Source organism: Seriola aureovittata, chromosome 16 (assembly GCF_021018895.1).
Source record: "Seriola aureovittata isolate HTS-2021-v1 ecotype China chromosome 16, ASM2101889v1, whole genome shotgun sequence".
Classification (NCBI taxonomy): domain Eukaryota; kingdom Metazoa; phylum Chordata; class Actinopteri; order Carangiformes; family Carangidae; genus Seriola; species Seriola aureovittata.
The window spans coordinates 22947949-22961336 of record NC_079379.1 but is presented as its reverse complement, the minus strand read 5'-3'; the positions used below and the strand labels follow the sequence as shown (position 1 = coordinate 22961336).

The window sequence follows — 13388 nt, the reverse complement described above, 5'->3', positions numbered from 1 at the left end:
CAACAAGGAAGTGACAAACACAAACACGTCTGAATGAACGAAGTGAAATGAAACTGTAGTTCAGTCGGATTATCAGCTAAGCACCTCATCATTGCGTTGTATTGTGTTGAGTCACTGATATATTCTTATTTAACGTATTGTATGGACACAGATGGAGCAAAAGACCCTTTGCTCCCTACTTTGAAAGTTTCTAATTTAAATGTCAATATGAATGACTGACACATCACAGCAGAATAATAATAATAATGTTTCTTTAAAAAAGTCAGTAATGTCTTTTGACTTCTGAGTCTTAACTGCACACATTGCCAACAATGATCCCAAACACACATGGGAGAGAGAAAAAAATAAGAAAAAACTAATTTCTCAACACAGTGGCAGTGGAGTGGAACAAGCTGCTTACTGAAATGAAAACTCCTCAGAGTCCAGCAGGTATTCAGACAGCAGCTGGAACCGCGTTAAAAATGTCTCTTGAGCAAAAAAGCAATGCAAACCTGGAGGTGTCTGTGCAAGGTGGTTATTTTACGTATTGTCCCATCGTCCCATCTGTGTGTGTACTGTTATTATTGTGCATGCTATCAAAGCAGTTTTGTCTCCATCTTTAGAGACAGAATTAATTTGTTTGCTTGTTTACATATTTTTGCCCTCCCATCTGCGTATAATGGCAAAAAGCTGTTCTATTGACCGTGTCTGTTGCACAGAACTGTGACAGCCATTAAACACATTTGTTTTTGACTTGAAAGCCTCTTATCTAGAGCAAAAAAGGGTTCAGCTCTCCTTCAAGGCTAACAAGCCAAGCTGTGCTCCTGCGCCAGACTCTTGTTACTGTGCAAGCTGGGGTTTTTTTTGCTCAAGCTCATTGTCATACTGTGGACCATTAGACACCCAACCAAGCCTGACTGTCGACAGATGTTCCCATCCACAGAAACCACCAGTTAGAAAAAGGTTAGTCAAAGTTTTCTGACATTGCTGGGTGCCTAACGTTATTTAAGTTGCAACTCTTTGACCTTCCGGGACACAATTGGCCTTTATCTGGACGGATGGGAACAGTCATGACATTTTAGCATTTTTTAATGGTGAAGTTAGAGAACTCCAGGACTCTCGAGTCTGCGCTGCATCAGCTTTTCATAGCAGAAAGCTACTTGACAGAACATTAAGTTAAAACACACCCTGCACCAGTCAGTTATTTTGTATGGACAGTGGGTTAAATGAGAAGAGTAATGTGAAATTCATAATAATAATAATAATAATAATAATAATAATAAACAAAGCTCCCTGTCAGCTACAGCCACAAAGAGAATCTAATTCTGTGGGAAACACTGCATTCATTTTATAGAGTGTGAGCTCAGTATTCAGACTGGACAGTACTGCAGTCATTACAACATATTTTAATTTTAGAAGTTTTTATTACTTTATTGGATTTCTGTAATGAAATTCTGTCTTAATTTAGCATATTAAAATTTCTGATAAAGCCAGGGAAGAAAATGAAGCTGTACAACATTATCGTGACACTGGACTCACTGCGAGCGGTGGTCCTGTCTGTTGTAATAAAAAGTAATAACTATACCCTGTCAGTAATAAACAGTTTATACATAGTTGATAGTTAAAGGCCATTTATAATTACAGTGAATTATGATCAGAATTGTAATTGAATTATTGCACCAAAATGTTAATTGCACCTCTCTCTCTCTCTCTCTCTCTCTCTCTCTCTCTCTCTCTCTCTCTCTCTCTCTCTCTCTCTCTCTCTCTCTCTCTCTCTCTCTCTCTCTCTCTCTCTCTCTCTCTCTCTCTCTCTCTCTCTCTCTCTCTCTCTCTCTCTCTCTCTCTCTCTCTCTCTCTCTCTCTCTCTCTCTCTCTCTCTCTCTCTCTCTCTCTCATTATTTGTTTCTTCACTAAAAGCTGTGAAGTTGAATAAGTCATAAGAAATACTTGCAGAAGTCGTCAGAGTTTGTTTAAACAACAGTAGGTAATTATAAAGTCACATTTGTTTGTTGCGGTGTTCTGCTCCATAGTAGGTAAGAAACAGAAACAACAAAAACAAAATATCAATGCAGCTTCAATTACCATGCATGTTTTGACACTCTTGAATTACATATATTACATCAAATACACCCAGAACCGACAGAGGAAAAGCCTTTTTCTGCTCACTGTCAATGTCTGACGGTTATTAACTATTCCTACAATTCCCAGTAGTCACCGCAAGCGCTGGCAACCCCAGGGCGATCCAGGAAGTTGCTGCCTTTTATTCTGCATATTCACAGCAGGGGCTGCAACATTTGGTCGACCTAATGAAGCACTTTATAGATATCCACGATTGATTTTCTTGATCTTCATCGATATGTTTTCATGTTTACCTTCATTGGGCTAATTTGTTAACATCTACATGTGTCATGTTTTATGAGTCTGGTTAGTGATGTTCCTCCTTCCTTGGAAAACCTGCTTCCACCACACAAGGAGGACTTGTGATGTTTTCTACAAACTCTTTTTTTTTTTTCTTACATATGCATCAGGAGTATTTACCTAACCTCCAGGCTACAACCAATCAATCAAGTCTCATTTGCTTTTGAGTTTTTTCAGTGACGGACAGTTATTGATTGGAGAATCACATCACTGCTGGTGATTGTTTTAGTTCCGACGCTGCTACTGTTTTCCGAGTTAACAAAGACGGCACACATTTTCATTAGATATTTGGACTCAGTTAAAATTAGTTTCTTGTATTCACTCATCAGGCACTGTTGACACAAACGTCTGGGCTGTGTTAGGTTCAGGTGCAACAGGAAAAAATGTGGGCTCTTCTGTGACAAGTCTGATCTATGAGACTATGAGATGTGTTTCTCTGCAGTTAGGGACTTCATACTTCGTATATCTACATATTTACATAGAGCAATGTTAGCATTCATTTGGAGTCATGTGTCTGGTCACATGACAAAAACCTTTAGCCAGTCAGCTGCACAACGCGCTACTATGTTCACAAGCTAGTTGCTAACTTTGTACATCTGTGGTTTGGTTCTGAGCAGGTTGAAAACGGCTGGGTGGGTCATTTTAAACATTGTTAATATGAACATCAGCATCAATATGACAAAGTCTATGGCCAGGTTTTGCTGATAACTTCCACTTCTAGCCTGAGAAAACAGACAAAGGCGAGAGTCACGTCTTTGATCATGTTCTCTCCGATGGCGCCGGTGGCCCGAGGCCGTGCAGTGCAGTCACGGTGGCCCAGGGCCAGCATGTGTCTGTTTTCCCTCCAGTGCTCTGAAACACACCAGGGCTGCAGCAGGTCATACAAGTTACTGACACCAGAGTGATCGATGCTGATTTACAGCCTTCCTGCACCGCACCGTGCCGTGGGAGCTGGAGATCTCCACTCTCAGATTCTCAGAGTCAGAAAACATCACTGCTTCCATTTAGACATTAATCATAGAAATAACGTGCATGTCAGTGAAAGTGGAATTACTAATAGTTTCTGTGATACCAATGATCTAAAGTGAAAGCTTTCTGACTGTTGTAAGTTTTATGATACTGTATGTTCTCTCCACTGGTACAACTTGAAATAAACTTCATGCATCACCAAATATTATTTTTATTTAGCAGTGGCGAAACCACATGGGCCTTGAACTCAACACTAACCACCCTATGGATATGCTTGTTTTTAATTGTCTGCCTACAAATTGGAAGTGTACCCACAATGCTCTGTTGGAAGCGAGCGCAGACGGCGAGCGCACCTATTCAGAGAAAGCAGATGAAACGTGGAGCCATAAGAAGACGTTTCTGTGGTTTTAAGAACCGAAAACTATCTCATCGCTTTGATACTTTCACTGTATCAATAAAGAACCTAAAATAAACTTTATTATCAAACAACACATGGACAGAGACCTTTACATTATATGGGAATTCATCTGACACTTTAAACTCTCAGGCCTTCTGTCCCGGTAATGAAGTCCTAACCAATGAGTGAGCTAGCTGACCTTTTCTCTGCCTACAGACAACAAATAAAGAAAAAATCTGACTGGATAACTCTACTTTCATGGCTTTAGGACAGTAACCCATAACCCTTTAATTCCTGAAGCAAAGTTAATAGAAATTAGGCTAAAATTTGCATTAAAAGAGAAAAATTATTACATTTAAGAGATTAAATATTACATTCAAAATTTCCCCACTGTTATCTAAGTGTGCCGCTATAATTGCTTTGTCGCTACTTTTGCCTGAAGGTGGAAAAGGAACTGTGTGTTATAAAAGAGCATGAATCTACAGCACATGTTTTGTCTTAAGCCTGAGGCTTAAGTGGTGTTCCCTTCGGCTGCCTTGACTAATGAAATGAGCAGAGACCCTTAGCAGCCATTCAATATGTATGGGTTCCTGTTCCCATTAAGGAGCAGAATCACTGAGCCGAGGTGTCTGGGATGCAGCCCTTAGCTCTGCTGAGGCTCATTTCTAACTGTGGAGAAATTTAGTTTCATACAACGTGTATCTTTATTTTGGTAGTTCTGGTCTTCACCTGTCTCAGTATTAATAACACTGTACTGGAGTGGTGAGTGGAACTGATGGTGGGACAACAAACACTAGACGATCCGTCAGGGTTTTAAACAGTTTAGATGAACTCAGTTGGAAAGGAAAACAAAGGTGACAACTGTTAAACATCCATTCTTTGCCCTTTGTGTCCTAATTCCATACTACTAATTCTTAACAGGCTGTAGTTTATATAATGTGTGACACTGGAAAGCAGCAACACACACACACAAGAAAGACCGAGTCATTAGGAACATCTTCCATTCAGCTTTCTGCTTCTTTTTCCACTAAAACAAGACGTTTTGTTTTTGTTTCATTGCTGTATTTTGATGCCATCAGCTGCTTCTCCACTAAACAGACATCAGTTGTTTTGTTGTTATGTCCGCCAGTCCTTGACACTGCCAGCTGGCGGATACGCCACAGTGTGCTGTCTGTTGCTAGCTTGCGTTGCAGCTCAGGAGATGATAAGCTTCAGCCTTCCCTCTGTGTTGCAGTCGCTGGGGAGATTGTTGTCACTTAATTGCCAGCTGTCAGGAGTGACAGTTAATGTCCACTTACTTTTCTGTGCTGCTGTACAGCCTAAATCATTTCTGCAGATGGTGGCGAGGCAGCGGCAGAAAGATCCGAGTCTTACATTTTTGCAAAAAACACTTTCTATTGCTTTTAAGTTTAATTGGCATTCCTCCAGGGTTGCAGTGACATTGAAATCTGTCAACACACTTAATGTATAATTTTCTGTTTGGACAAAACAAAGTTAATTATGTTCCTGGTTTTGCACATTAATTGAAAAACACAGTGTAGTCTGACAGTAAGTAATTAACTCGTATTGTAAGTTATGAGTTTTCAAAGTCGGACATTACGCACAACTACAGCTCCCATGATGCAAAGACAACGAGAAGAGAAAAGAGAAAGTATAATGTTGCTGTGGATTCAGTGAATTATGACGTGGGCTACAACTTGACCATTAAAAGAATGCCGAATTAGCACTTAGCACTTCCTGTCTGTAATGCACCTGTGGATGTCCAACAACTAGCAGTCGATCAAATCTGATACTGAAGAAAACTTAAAATAACATGACGATTCTCGGGCAAGTTCAGCAGCTATGAGGAGCATCTTTAACCACTGCTACGTTTGTTCACTAACTTCAACATATTATTATTTTTATTATTATTATTATTATTATTATTATAACCATGACAACAAAGGTCGTCTAACCTTAACGAAGCAGTAATTTCAACCCAAAACATGGTGTTTCTTCAACCTACTTCAGTGTGTTCTTCTAGAGGAAACAGACAAACAACATATATTGTTGTTTAAATTGGAGAAACTGTTGCATTTCTTTGAGATAATACAATCACTGAGCACTTAATTAGGAACACCACACTAACACTGGGTAGGGACTCCCTCTGCCTCAGTTCTTCGTGACATGGATTCAGAAAATAAAAAATAAAAATGTTGGAAACTTTCCTTTGAGATTCTGCTCCATGTTGACACGATTGCATCACATGATTTATGCAGATTTGTCTTTGTTCTGCTGGATTCAGATCTGGTGAGTGAACTGAAGTTCCCTGAACTCACTGTCAGGTTTGAGGCGACTTTTGCTTTATGGCACGGCGCACTATCCTGCTGGAGGGAGCCATCAGAAGATGGTAAATTGATGAGATGCACAACAACATTCAGACATTCAAACGATGGATCGATTGATATTGAGGGGCTCAAAGTGTGTCAAGAAAATATTCCCACACACCATTACACCACCAGCAGCCTGGCCCTCTTTACCTGTATGTTGTTCACTGTTGATTCTTTTTAAAGTTAAAATGCCCCTGAAGCTCTGGCACTGGCATTCAAGTAATCTTGCACAACCTCAGAGAAGTGCCATGGGTTAAGGGAACCTGACCACTTCACTCCCTGCAAAAATCAATCATTAATATTACGTTGTGTTTCAGTTTTCAGACACTTCCCGCCTGCATTAGAGTTATTTGTATTCAGCCCCGTGTTGTCCCCATTAGCAGTGTCTGCTGCACTTCGTCTACCCTGCGTTTAAAAACAATGGCATAACCAGATTTGTCTGGTTCCGGTGCGTGGGAGCTGTCATGCCTCTCCATCTTCTGATCTGTCAGCCTGCATGTGTAACCTGTCTGGCATTCTGCTCAGCTCGGGGGCTCACGCTGCATCTGACATGACATATGTAGGATGTGACATATTAGGCGTAAACAGGGTTTAATGTCCTATGGACCTTGAAAACTACTCCTGTCTTAATCCGGATAAATTATCAGACATAGCCTTTGATTTATAAAAACTGCGCTATTCTCTAATGCACAGTGCTTGTAATGCAGATTTTGCACTGTGCTGCCCTGTGGCAGAACTTGAGCTACTCTGCAGACACAATTACGTGACACTAATACCCTTTTTACACCTAAATTACTGGGTATAAGCAGCACACACACACACACACACACACACACACACACACACACACACACACACACACACACACAGAGGAGAAAGATTGAGCTTTTAGCTGCTGTGCAGACTGGAAAAATAGCTCCGTCACGTGTCATCCCCGGGTTGGTGCGCCTGTATGTGTGTTTTTGAAACTTATAATTTCAGGGTTGCAGTTCACTCTTCCATCCCTGAGCGCAGTGTAGCTGCAGGGTTTCTGGTTTGACAGCACCATACCGGGCAGGAGTCAGGTCTGTCTACGGGGTGTGTGCTTTGAGAGAAGTCACAGCACAGGAAAGGGGTGAAAATTAGCGTGTTCATACAGCAGATAAATGCTCACGTCTACTGCAGAGTCACTTGACCATAACATTATCTGCAGCTACAGTCTTCACTTACACTCTGCAGGCACGCAGCCGGTTGTGACGTGGGGGCAATCAAAACTCAATGACAGGACGTCTAATGCCAACGCCAACTGAACATAGAACACTGACGTTGACATCGTCTTGTTAAGTTACCAAAATCCATCATCTTCCCGATGTCTCATCCCAACGCCACCTTGACAGTTGCGAGCAAAACCGATCGCCGCCTAAACATCACAATGTCAATTAACCTGATTTTCATTTCCGACTTTCTGACATTAGAGTCACTGGAGTCCAACGTCTTTCTGACATTACATTTACATCCGGAGCCAGCTGGGTGAGTTTTTCCATGAACGGCTGCTCCGTCACTTGTTGTTTAGTCTCTGCAGTTCGTTTGTGACGGTAAAGATACGCGGCCCTGACTTGAACGCTCTTTTCAGAAAGCCTGTCTACTTTAACACCCACCATCCAGCCGCTGAAAGCTACTCTGCAGATTGGAATATTTCACTGATGATTTGTGAAAAACTTTTTCCAGTCTGTTTACCATTTCACTCACAATTTGAATAAATGAATTCTTTATTCTTTAGTCTTTATTTTGGCATAATTGTATTTGCACAAACTGAACCTTTTTTTTTTTTTTTGCTCATATCCTATTTAATGTCAGCTTTTATTCTGCCAGGAGGAACCAGACCCAATTTTCACACACACACAAAATATCAGACTCAGAGTTTAACAAAAAATAAAAAATAAACACACAAGCCCTAATGCATCTTTAATTCTTCCTGCTCTCTCTCTCTCTCTCTCTCTCTCTCTCTCTCTCCCTCTCAGGTATACAGCTCTCCATACAGGGTCTAGTTATCACATTACACTAGGCTCACTGCCCAGAAGAGTGTGATTAAGTTGCTAATGTGAGTCAACATGAAAGAATAAATCAATCAGAGATCAAAGGGTAAATCTGCACTGAAGCACTTAGTGCCGTGAACTTCTGCTGCACAGCTCTTTATTCAACCTTCTGGACATGTTGAACTTCTACAACTAGTTGCACCAGGTATGTGTAGGTTCAAACTTTGCCTTGTTATATTGTGAAAATTAAAACAGCTCACACTACACACACACACACACACACACACACACACACACAAACACAAACAGACCACATTTGAACCAAATGACAAAACCTGGTTGCTAATGCATGACCTGTTTAAAGTTTAAGGAGGTAAAAGGAGGTAAAAGGAGGTAAAGTATGCAGGATCAGCTGTCAGACTAATGAGTGTCAGTGTTCACACATTGTCTGCTGCGGATGATGTGCGATGAGAAACAGTAAAGTTGTGGGCCATTAAAACCAAAACCCTCAGTGGAGCTGAGAGGAACTGCAGAGTTGCCGATAATTTTTTTTTTTTTTTTATAGGTTTTTTACTATGAGCTACATATTTCACCTTAAACATGATAACCTGCCCTAATCCTAATATAATAGCACTGATGCAGCTAGTGCAACTTTAATTAACCAACAACACAGAGACTTTATGGCCAGATAATAAAAAACCAAACAAAACACAGTATTATTCCTCTACAAAATAAAGCAATATAACTGAAATTACAAAATGTTTTGCCCATAGCTTGGTTGCATAATTTCACTCACTATGAATACTGTTTCCACACAAAGTAAAAACATACCTTCTCTACATTAGACTGAAGGTTAAAGGGTATTTGTGAGGTTATAATACGTCCTCTGAGCAGCGCTACGTCTTCAGGGCAGACTGGAGGCTACAGTGACTCGGTATCAGAAAGTGACGAGACGGGCCGGAGCTAGCTGGTTAGCGTGCTAACTATAGTAGAAGAAGAGACGCGATAGAGACCAGAGTTAACTTTCCACCTATGCTGAGTTTTAGGAATTTCTCCAGTTATTTCACAGATTTGTTGGTTCAGTTCTACATGTTACACAATTTATTCAGCTGATAATTTATTTCATAATGTGTTCTTTTTAATTCCCCTAATATTGAACACTCCGGGCCTCCTGTGCTGAAATCATCAAATACCATTCCAGTCATATTTAACAAGATAAACAGCTTCTTTTTTTGTTGGAATGTCATTTTCTTGTTTAAGACCAAAATGTAAGACGAAGCTTAATTCAACCGTAAATATAAAGACTGATTCAAATTCACATGGTTATTACCAAAGTGTCTTTGTGCAGTTCATCATCAGATTTATAGAATCAATGCCGTTTCATTTAAAGTGCCTCGCCTGCTGCTTTGTTGGGCTTGTTCTGTCCACACGTGTCATTCCTGCTTTGACTGATTAGAATTACTGAGCCGTAAAACGACCTATCTCTCACACTGTGACAGCGAACCAATTTACGCACCACGCCACAACACAGCTTCACTGACTGACACCGACACAGACATGCTGATTCATAGAGAGACACGTGACCCTCGTCACAGCTCATGACAAGTTGTCAGGATTCACGTCAGGACAACCTGTAATATACCTGTTGTACCAAAGTGTTACCACACACACCGAGCTGGACACCATACTGCTCTTAAACTGACTGTTTTTACTGTAATCGAAGCTCTGATTCCCATGGTCAACGCACACACCGCTCAGACACGCATGTGTGTTGCTCTCTTGGTTAAAACAGGCCATGTTTTCCTCTGATTTGTTGCCAAAGCCAGCCTTCAGCGAGAGACCTGAATCATCACAAAGCAGGAAAGTAGAACACGGTCAGCGGCGATTGCCCAGGGACAGCCCAGAGTCCGGTCCAGACGTCCACAAAAAACATCTTCCACGTTCAAGAATGTGTAAAAGTTCCTGTCTGCTGAGAGCTGATATACTGTGTGTCTCCATTTCTTCTAGTTTTTGCTGCTGGTGATGTTTTAGTTCACAAAACAACTCTGCAGAAGAGAGTTTTGGAAGCAGACGTGCCTGAAACTACATTATTCAAAAGTGTGCACCACTTTTCATGTTTCAAATGTACATCCTGAGTGTACTATCAAGAGTTATATCAAAAAGGACTCCACATTCCCATAAATTGTAATTCTAGCTATCTTCCAGTTCTAAGAGGGGCCTTACAAAGAAAACAAAATTGCAGGCTTTCAAAATAATGTTCCTCGCTGCGATGCGACAGCATTTCCCCCATCCCACTTTATCGTCCCCGTGCTTCCTCTGACTTTGATGCGACTGACCTACAGTATATGGCGAGGGTCAGAAGCTTAGTAATTGCTTGTCTGAGGTCTCACTTCCCTGACACATAAAGCCAGGAACACACAGGATGCGTGGCATGTGTGTGTGTGTGTGTGTGTGTGTGTGGGTGGGTGGCTGCAAAACAACTTGGGTTTTCATGTCGGCGCCGGGTTCGAGAGGACACACACCACCTGTGTTGCGTGATGTACAGTTTTGGCGACTTGCCCATTTCACACACAGTAAAAATAGACAGAGAAAAGACCTGATGATGTCATGTTGACATCATACCAGCAATATTACATAAACGGACACCTTTCACTATAGTTGTCAATGTCTTGGCTTTGGAAGAATGTAACTCTGCCGGCGTGAGGCTCTTAAAATCTACTTCAAACCAAGTGTGTCTTACATGTGACGTTACAAATAACCACCACATGCTACCACTACATTTTGTATGACGGTACGTGCTGTTACATGTGACATTAAAAAATTGTGTTAGATAAAGTAAAAAATACAGGAATAAATGAAGAATCATGAGTTTTTACTGGCTCTTGTTTCACTTGCAGGACCAGAAGTTTCTTCTTTACCAGCCAAACTGCCAGACAGGAATTCTGGATTCGAACCTGCAACACCGTGGTAAGGACTGAGCGTGAATGCTATGCAGTCTGCTAACTAAGGCACAGGGGCGGTCATGTATGTCCTTATAGAATACTTACTGCAAAGCTTCGTACAGAAAGGTCATGGGAGGACTTGCAGAAAATTGAGACAATCTAATACATCTATCAGCTTGGCATTTTTAAAGTCAACCACCCTGAAAATATGAGGCTTTCACCCAGCTACGGCCATTTATCATTCGCCTGATATGCAAATAAAACTGGACACGCTGTTGAGTCGCATTCAATAAAAGAGCTCAATTAAAGCAGTGAACGAGAGAAACCATCGTTGGCGTCAAGGCGTTTTCAGCAGCAATTTATAATCTAGATTCGATGAGGAGATTGGCTCTAAATTACTCGTCTAAACTGTAAAGTAGACGTGAAACATCCACCTCAACAAACACACACGCAGCAACTGACTGGATCTAGTTAAGGTAATTAATTATAATCAATTGGTCACTTTAAAGTCACAAAAATACACTTTCTTAGTTCAGCTAAAAATATATTGGAAGGAAATTAAACCAGATTACCCGCCAACAAGCATAAATAATAATGACAGTACAAAAACCCTTGTACACATTCAATGCTTCTCTTTTAACCTTGTTGACCCAAAACAAGCAAAAACAGGTAAATACAAAACACGGAGATCTCAGTAACCCCTTCAAAGTTCAACGAATAAGCAAATAAAATGAAAATAAATGAGTGCACTCATAATGTCCTACCCGCTTTGAGCTGATGACTGATGGCTGAGTGGAGATGGAGGCTTCCTGGGAGGACGGTGAGACGGCAGTTGAGATGGATATGTGGATGGACGACGGAGGACAGACGGTGGCTCTACTTCCAACAGAAGATCTCTTCAAAAGCAGCCTACACAACCTGCAGGAAAATGATTCACAAGTCCTCAATAATTATCTGAGAGATCTGCTTCAATAAAGTCACTGCTGTTTTTTCATTAACTCAAACAAATGTAACATAATACAACTCAAAGTAAAGAACATTAACTCAAACTATTTAATGTACTCAAACATGATTTCAGCAGACTTCATACATAGCTCACATACAGAAAGCTTAGCAGCATGAAAGGTTATGCTAACCTCAATGCTAGCACACCACATCAAGTGGTGCACTCCATTAAGCTCAAGAGACACCACAATTTACCTGAATAATGTCTGAACAGGAGTCATAAAACACACGAAACAATTATCTCACACTCATGACAAAAGTTTTATCCCCTTTTATAATCACCCCGAGCTTTTATTTTACTCTTTTCATCTGCACGCATCATTTCCTGCTAAAGCAGCAGACAATGAGTTACAAACGCTAACTCACCTGGGTATCAAATGTTCGCAGCTCTAAGCGTCCATAGGTGACGTCACAGCTCCTTCATCAACTCCTGTTGTGCTCAGCATCAAACATAAACTTACAATTTATTTGTCATCGAGCTCTAGCTTTGGCTAAATCCAGCAGGTAGCTCCTTATCTTTTGCAGGGCTGCATCTCATGGAGGGAAGAAGAACAACAACAACAACATCAACAAAAAAAAAAAAAAAAAGATGTTTATTTTAGAGTAAGAGTGCCACTCTGCGCACTTTTTTGCGCACTGAGCAGAGCGCTACAATCTATCAAACCCATTTAAAGGGACAGTAACATAATAGCAATCTGGGGTTTAACTACCCTGGTTACACCTGCACATGAAGCTCTTTTCTACCAAACACATTCACATTCACACACCAATGATACATGACCGCAAAAAATACAATGGATACGAATCAATACATAAAATTGCATGACACTGGCAAATTGAAATACAATCGTTTAAAAGTCTCGCTGTTGTGAAAGAAAAGAAAAATTCATGTCCATGTACAGTTATCAATCGATTGCAGTGAGACCAGGTTGCATATGCAGTATACTAAAGGAAAAAAGATTGAAGTAGGGTAAAGAAAAAAAAAGATTGGTGAGGTAAGTGTCTGATAAGCAATTGATTAATCTATTACTCGTTCCCATCCCCAGTTTGGAGATACGTTCTTTGGACTACAAACCGTGCGTACCACAAACTTGAGAGAAAACAACTTGTGAAACAAAGCTGTTGTGTTTAAAGTAGCTTATTATTGGCAGCTGGTAAAATGACTGTTCTTATGTGACTCAGTGGTGCATCAGAGATCAGTGTGGCTGAGAGGTATTTGCACTCTGCTGCTAGATAAAAGGGCTGCCTCCTTCACTGCAGGCCAACAGGGCTTGAAGAAAACCTCCCATTTCTA

General features: G+C 40.8%; 1 long non-coding RNA gene across 1 annotated transcript in view; it reads right to left on the bottom strand.

The window, feature by feature from the left end:
• LOC130183368 (uncharacterized) overlaps positions 1–12595 on the bottom strand; it is a 40643-nt gene extending 28048 nt beyond the window's left edge. The window contains exons 1-2 of the long non-coding RNA XR_008829823.1: positions 12461–12595; positions 11854–12007 (exon numbers count right to left, since the gene is read on the bottom strand). This is a non-coding gene — a long non-coding RNA (uncharacterized LOC130183368). The remainder of the gene's footprint in view (positions 1–11853; positions 12008–12460) is intronic.
• Between the last annotated feature and the right edge of the window lie 793 nt (positions 12596–13388).